The sequence below is a fragment of the Lactuca sativa genome, chromosome 4 (genome assembly GCF_002870075.4).
Source record: "Lactuca sativa cultivar Salinas chromosome 4, Lsat_Salinas_v11, whole genome shotgun sequence".
NCBI classification, from domain to species: domain Eukaryota; kingdom Viridiplantae; phylum Streptophyta; class Magnoliopsida; order Asterales; family Asteraceae; genus Lactuca; species Lactuca sativa.
The window spans coordinates 380,822,901-380,831,483 of NC_056626.2; the positions used below are offsets into that span (position 1 = coordinate 380,822,901).

General features: G+C 43.9%; 1 non-coding gene across 1 annotated transcript; it reads left to right on the top strand.

The window, feature by feature from the left end:
• The first annotated feature begins 775 nt into the window (after positions 1–775).
• LOC111890042 (small nucleolar RNA R71) lies at positions 776–882 on the top strand. Its single transcript, XR_002849709.1, has one exon. It is a non-coding gene; the product is annotated as a small nucleolar RNA R71 (small nucleolar RNA).
• The last annotated feature ends 7,701 nt before the right edge of the window (positions 883–8,583 follow it).

The window sequence follows — 8,583 nt, forward strand, 5'->3', positions numbered from 1 at the left end:
TAGGAGTGAAAATTTCTCGATAGCTGGAGGTTATAGCATTCATATTCTCCATTCTCGGATTATTCTCGGTTTTACTTGGAAGTTCACCCGTCTTCTCTCGTTCACTTGATGTGCAAGTTGTCCTAGCTGTTTCTCAATGTTGAGAATGGATGCTTGCTGATTCCTAAGTATAGTTCTGGTCTCTTGTATTGCAGCATCATGATCATTGTGTCTTTTTTTGGAGGCGGCTATGAATCTTGTGAACATCTCTTCTAAGTCGGCTCTCTTTTCCAAACCCGGTTCTTCCTTTTGATAGAAACCCCTCTCTTTCTGCTTGTATTTCTCCTCCTTTGCCTTTTTCTATTCTTCATATGGGAGCCATTCCTTCTTTGGTTTCCGCCAATTCTCGTCGTATCTATCGCCGCTTGAGTAGAACACTTGCGCCTTCTTGTTTACATTTTCATCCAAGTCACAATCCTTCGTGAGATGAGGTCCTTTACAGTTCTCGCATCCAACTCGAATAACATGGATTGTTTGATCCATTTTTTTCATCCTTCTATCTAAACTATCGAGCTTAGCCATCATCGTCGCTATGCCATCATTGGCCGAGTTCACTACCCCCTGCCTTACTTCATTTATTGGGTTGCGGTGTTCTTTAGAATGTTTAGAGAATTCTTCAATTAATTCCTTGATTACCGGGGGTGCCTTCTTTGTGAGCGGGCCTTGCGATTCGAGCAATTGTCTTGTGGTAACATTGACTCCATCATATAAGATGGAGACTTCTTGTTGGCTATTAAGGTTATGGTGTGGGCAATTTCTGAGAAGACCTTTGTACCTCTCCCACGCCTCATAAAGGGAGTCTCTAGGTTGTTGCTCGAAGTTCGCAATGGATTTCTTCAACTTGGCTATTTTAGAAGGCAGGCAAAAATGGTCTATGAACTCTTCTTTCATCTTAGCCCATGTGGTGACCGACCCGGGGGGAAGTGACTTGAGCCAACCCTTTGCAGCACCCTTGAATGTGACTGGAAGCATACGAAGTAGCTGGGTCTCGCGTGGCATATTTGGTACATTGAAGTAGTCAGCCACATCATTTACTTCATCCAAATGCTTATAAGCATCTTCATGGTCTATTCCATAGAAGGGAATCTCCTTGAGTTGAGCGAGGATATGACCCTTAAGCTCAAAAGTAGCAGTTGCGGGAATTGCGTGCTGCACAAGTCCCAGGCAGTGTCAGCGCGCATCCTCTTCTTCCATTCCCCTATGGGGACTTCATCGATATTAGCCATAGTGATAGCTAAATCATCCTCAAAATCGGATTCGTGCTCGTATGTAGGTTCTTCTTCGTCCTCGGTCTCATACCCGATGTCTTCTTTAATCGCGTCTTCGATTGCTACAGAGGCGTTGGATGCTCCTGATTTGCTACTCTTCTTCTTGCTAAAAACGGACTTAAGGTTCTTTAGTGGCGAATTCTTTGAAGAAACGGATTCTCCAACGACTTTTCCATTCCTCGGATAGTGCTCTCGCATCTCTGCCTCTGGCTCCCACGTCCACTCAGACCCTCTTTGGTGCTCCACCGTACCTTTACCAAAGGCACCTCCTTGTTCCGCGGAACCTTCACCCTTCTTCCTAGTATGGCCACAGGCCTCTCAACAGAATACATGCGCTCACCGACCTGAATGCCATTCAATAAAACTATCACCTCCTGATCCATGATGCACTTTCACAACTTCAAAACGTGAAAGGTTATGTAAATCCCAATCAAACATTTTCATAAGGTCTATCTTTCCTGTCATTTTGCCATCTTGACAAAATCCTTAGGATCCAAAGTATTGGAAACTCGTCCTTCCTTCTTCCTGAGGCGAACCCTTTATGCTGATAGGACATTAGTGTTGGTGATTTGTTTCACTAATGTGATTTAAGTGTAATGGGATTATTTTGTGTGACCAAAAGTATCTTGATAAATATTAAACAAGTAAGGAAGGTGTGGAGTGCACGCTTGTTTAACTTTATTCAAGATTAAAAGTAGACTGTCATTTAGGAACGAAGCCCCTACTATCAACCTCTGCTAACATAATGAACGCTACATGACCCATGTCAGCCTCACATCCTACCTGATCTTCAGCGACCCATCTCCTCCTCATTTCAGTCACATTGTGGCTCTTCCATAGATGAAATCAACCCAAGATACATCACAATAACTCAAACCATCATCAACATACCTACCACTACTCGCCCACCAGTATGCCACTCATACCTAGCCCATACCACCCTTCGAGCAGGAATACCAATTTGCCAAGTCCAATTGAACATAGGGTTTGGTCATCCTTGAAATGGAATACCCTAGGTTGGAATACCAAAATGTCAAATCAATTCAACTATCGAGTTGGAATTCTCAAGGTTTATTGGCCTACCACCTCAACCCCACCGCTCCTATTGAGTCTCCGTACCTACGACTTTTAGTCAGCCCGCACCAGGTATCTTAGCCTACTGCATAGGGCAGGACCACCTAAACCCTACCCATATATAATGTGTCGCCATAGACGATCAGGAGAAAGATCTAGCCTGAATGCGCTCCTATAAAAGACATAATCAACAAAATCTATAAGCCCACAGCCTATGACTGTAATACCCTTACATGGTCCTCCACATAGGTCTGGATTGCCTCTATCCCATAGCACGAATCTGGTATGCCTGCTCCGTCCCTCTGCTCATGACTGGAATGCTCCCGATAACCTATCGACACTACTTTCATCACTTTAGTTGTCCCAACACTCCATCCTAGAGATCCTCACCTCCTCCATTGCCTAAGAGAGCCTAATCAATTTTCTTCACAACCCCAACAAGCATCATTGTACTGAAACCTCACCTTACACTATCCACTTGCAGAACAAGTTGTTGTGCCATAACACATATATACTCAGAACCTGATCATATAACTATCAAAAACCCACACAAAGCCTTCAACATATTCCATCAGCATGTTCAATACTTGAGGACAGACATACTGATTGTTATAGCATAGCAGCATGCTCAATACCCGCACAAAGTCTGCAAACACATACAGAGTTTTCTGCTTGACTGGACCGCCTCACCAGGCCTTTAGTCTATCTGGACCACTCTCAGAACCTTCAACATGTCTGGACCGCCCTTCCGGGCCTTCAGCCTGTCTGGACCATTCTCCGAGCATTTGGCCTGAATGGTACGCCCCACCGGCCTTCAGTCTATTTGGACTCCTCTAAATTGTTGTGCATCTTCCTGGACCACCCCTCCTGGTGATCTTTCCCATGCAGACTGTTCTCACCCACTTGGGGTTCTGAACTCCGGATCCATTCCGTGGACTCTATCCCCAGCCTAACCCTAGGCCTCATGTCAATCGTCCATCCTCTCATAAATATGTGGTCTGTTCCCCGATCCGCATGTCTACCACTTATGCTAAACAACCCGTATACCCGTTGGATGCACTGTCGAACCCTGGAAGCTAACAGAATCCTCAATGGTTGATGCTCTACCTGAGAATTTCCAATTCTCCCCCACTTGGGACACTAACTATTACCTGCTGGCAGCGAAACCATAACACAAATCAACCGTTCCTACTAGGTATTATCATCATTAACTATGGAACGATTAACCCGGAGTGAACAACCTCCGCAAGACAACCCTCCCGGTATGGATCAACCGAACTTCAAAGGAATCGTATCCTAGCTGGACACTTCTACATCTCCGTTTCACCACTACTGCCCCTGGAGTTGTGATCCTCTATTCTAACTCCCCATTCCCAACGCCCTTGGAGAATAACCGGCTATAACCCCTCGATACTAAACTCCTCTGAGCTTCCTATATTCTAATGACACATGCAAAATGAGGAAGAAAATTTTCACAATATAATCATAAAAAGTAAGATAAGAATGGAAACGTACCCGCAACCGCATATGGCGCTGACCCGACCTCCTCTTTCGTAAGCTGGAAGGCACGTCCCTGAGCCCTCGGGGTTCTGCTCTACCCTGACCCATAACGGTAGTCCTCAAAGTGGCAAGCTATGGACAACTAGTCTTCAAGTGACCAACCTGAAGGAACTGATAACAAATCCTCACGTCCTGAACTGGGGCCAATTGTCGACTATCCCTCACATAGTTCCCCTCCCTTCCGCACTTGCGGCACACACCACCGGACTTGCAAACTCCAGTATGACCCTTCCCGCACTTCACACAAGTGCAGCCGCTTTGTCCTCCAACCCGAGAATCAACGGTCTTGGACCACTTTAGCACTGGCTGAGACTGTATCGGGGCGTACCTTAACTCTTGCAACTATAACTCAATCTCCATCTCCCACCGCCTAGCGACCTCCTGTAAATCCAGTAACGTATCACATCACTGGGTAGCAACGAACTGTCTAATGTCAGTCTTGTGGATGTTCAGATATTGTGTTATCTGAGCCTGCTCTGAAGCAAACTCTAGGCAAAACAACGCCCTCTCAGTGAACATATGGGTGATCTCCATCACCGACCCCGAGTCCAGCTTCAACACCAAGAACTCCTAAGCTAGCTGCTCATGCTCGACCCGTGGAATGTAACAGGAGCGAAACATCTCCCTAAACTGTAGCTCTCCGATCAACTGAATAAGACACTGTCATCAACGTCCAGCAGTCCTATGCCCTGAACCTCAACATGTTTAGGGCACACTTGACCTTCTGTTCAGTCGGGCAAGAACATGTGAAAAAGCACCCCTCGATGTCCGATAGCCACCTCATGGCTATGATAGGGTCCTGAATCCCATCAAAAGTCGGGGGCTTCGTGTTTTCTAACTCCTAATACTGGAAGCCCCGACCGACTCCTCCCCTGTCGATATTACAGTCGTTATAGCTGTCGCGACAACCATCTAAGCTAGGGCTGCGTATCTGTCATCAAAATACTCCATCATAGCGATCTTGATAACCCAAACAGCTCTAGAATCTGACTCCGGACAATCTCAACCACCTCCTCACGGATGATCTCCCTGACTCAATCCTCTGTCAATGCTAGTCCATCCTGACTGATGACCTCGGGTGCTGTTGGGGAACCCTAATCGTCCTGTCCTGATCCTGATCTGGATCCTATCACGAAATGCCTCGTAACCACCATACTGAAAATGTAACAGGAAGATATCTGACATTCTGCACAACGATGTGGAATCTCACCCCAACGACACCCTAGGGGTTGTGACTTCCTTGCTACGCATATGGGTCATGTGCATTCAGTAGTACGGGCCCATACTACCTACCACACCTACCCATATTTGTCTCAAGTATCATCACAACACCATAAAAAAATGCATAACAATAGCGAGCGCTCAATCATCACTCCTAGAGGAAGGCTAACTGTCTCACAACTAACCTATCGGTCCTACACAATCCACCCATCCATGAAACTTCCACCAACCCTGTAGCACTAGTGTATGATAGCCATACATAACATTGTACCCTATAGAATTTCGAATATCCATTCCTACCCTAAGCCCCCAATCAGACAAGAACATAACATAAGGCCAAATCAAACATTCTTAGGCTATAAGATCTTAATTATGTATAGCTGTGATGCTTAAACCAAATAACTATAGTAATGATGTTAATCTCATATAAAGGAAACCTTAGGCTAGAAGGCATCATGTGATCAGGCAATTCTATCATGCAAATCCTGAGGATCCTTAGCCTGGTACTAGCATGTTGTTCTAACATATTACAATATCAAATAACCGTATTGTATTTTGGGGTCTACATACTGGCTCCGGCTGATCGTACACTTCACATCCTCTTTTACATATTTTGTAAACCATTTAAAAATCATTTTGAAAATTTTTCCTTGATTTCAGACTAGATTCACAAGAATGTTCCTCCAATTCACTCAAACCAAGGCGTTGATACCAACTTGTAACATCCATAAAATTCGAGCCAATTTAAAACTTTTTAAATCATTTAAAACCATTCAATTATTACAATTAGATTCCAAAGTAGTTTAAACATCAGTGTTCCCAAAAATCATAATCATCGATCGAGGAAGTGTACGGTTATTCCTTCGTCTTCCTGCGGCCATCCACTGAATCTGAAACAATACACTGAAACTGTAAGCCTGAAAGCTCAGTGAATTGCCCCCAGAATAACAACGCCATACAGATAACCATATCATATAAACATATAAGCAACAGAAAAACCATGCATCTCGAATCTACACCGGTCCTTCAGTCTACCTGGACCACTCTCTGAGTCTACAGTATGACTGGACCGCCCGCACCGGGCCTTCAATCTATCTGGCCTACTCTCCGAGCCTCAACACGTCTAGACATGCCTCATGGGGCCTTCAGCCTATCCGGACCCCTCGTTGGGCCTTTGGCCTGACTATGTGCCCTCCTGGGCCTGCAGTCTATCCGGTCCGCCCTAGGTATGTTGGCCTACAGCACGAAGCAAGACCCGCCTCAACCCAACCCCCATACCAATCAAACAGTCATGTACACATAAATATCATACGCTAGCATGTATATAACAGATAATCATACTGATCAAACAGATCACTAACACAGCAACCATCCAATAATCAGGATACCAACCTAACTGGTCACTAACATAACATCATCATATATACTAGGATACCGACCTAAACCAGGTCACTAACATAATGCCGGACTGAACCACGAAATCACGCTCCCAAAACACTACCCTAAACTCCAACACCTATAACCATTAATGATCCAATTCAAAAATACCTACTTACCAATTACCCTCAAAAGTCAAACAGGTCAACCCTTGCTTAAAGTCAAAGTTAACGGTCAAGGTCAACAGTCCATGTTAACCTCAACTCGTCGAGTACCCTCAGCTACTCGCCGAGTCCCTTGCATAACTCGCCAACTCACCGAGTCACTAGAATGACTCGTCGCGTTACTAAGGTTTGCGTTCGTAAACCCCTTGGCCGACTCATCGAGACTCCTTTGCAACGCGCCTAGTTCATACGTGTCCAAAGGTTGGGAAAACCGTAGCTGATTCACCGAGTAACTCATCTGACTCACCGAGTCCACGACAATCTTCATCGGACTCGCCGAGTTGACCATGCAACTTGCCAATTTCCTTCAGTCCTTCATTCATATAGAGGCTTTTTCATGAAACCAAGGCTCCAAACTGCAGATCTAGACTCCTAGGGAGTTGTTGTCATGTAAAGTTGCTAACTTTATGTGCATGCAAGGCTCTACGAAACTACAACACTCATAACTAGCATTAGGAGAAGGTTTTGGACATGAAGGAGGGTCAAGACTTCATAAAGCCTGAGGCTTTCAGTCCACAAAGCCTAGGGAGTCTAGATCTGAAACTTTGACCTTGTGACAAGCTCAAACCCAAAAATGACTTTATCCTGCCCCAGAAATGACCATTTTCTTTCACAAGGGGAGATCTAAGCAATGAAATGTAAAGGTGATAGCTTTATACCATAATCTTGATGCCACAACATTGGAAAGGCTGGATCTACAAGCTCTTTCTTGTTCCAAGCTCTCAAATCTTCAAGAAATGCTCCAAAACACTCTCTTTTGGTCTTACACACTCAAGAATAGAGACTAGCTAGCTATTAGGGTTTCTCTGGATGCGAAGGTGACAAGGGAGGCTGAGGAGGAAAGTTAAGGGCCTTTAAATAGGGTGAAAAACCCTGGAACTGGGGTTTCATCCTCCAGCTCCTACTCATCGAGTCCCTTATTGGAATAGGCAAGTAGGTCACTTAAACTTGCGGACCAACCCGTTGCTACTCGACGAGTCATACATCTCTCTCTATGTCTCTCTCTCTCTCTCTCTCTCTATATATATATATATATATATATATATATATATATATATATATATATATATATATATATAACAAGGATTTTCCTATTCAATAACATACTTGTAATCTAACAATATATTTATCCTACCATACAAAGGATATAAAATCTCAGATGAAGTATAGTAAGAAAACTCACCTAAGCCAATAGCAATCATCACCAACCTCAGTAGCTAACACAAACGACGTATCACCATCCTGCGACCAATCCATAGTCTACAATCCAAAAACCCTAGGTTTGACCAAAATCAAAACTAGTCAAAAAGTCAACGGTTGTCCGTGTCACTAACTGTTACAAGACAAAATAGTTAGTTTTGACCCAATCTCTCATCATGAGTTCTTAAGCCTATCGCGCCATGAGTCACAACTTAACATCCTTCCTTATGAAGGACTTAATCCTTAAAGACATGAGTTCCAAATCTTAAATTTGAAACTCCACAACATCTTAATGGATAGAGTTTCCAACTTTATCCATCCTAATGGCTTAATCACTTAAGATCTTAAACCGTGATCCCATTAATCTCTCAAAAGGGCATAACTTGAGCATGGTCACAAGAGAACCCATGCATGTACCTTTTTCCCCAACATAGAAGGTCTAGAAACTTAATAAAAACACAAATGAGTCATAGAGTTATTCAAACTCCAAGAACATCAAGTTTATGGGGAAAAATGAAACTAATATCACCCATAACCTAGATCTAGAGAGATAAGGGAATAATGGTTGAGAATTTATACCTTCCTAGGTCTAAGAGATGAAATAGAGTGAAAAATCTTTG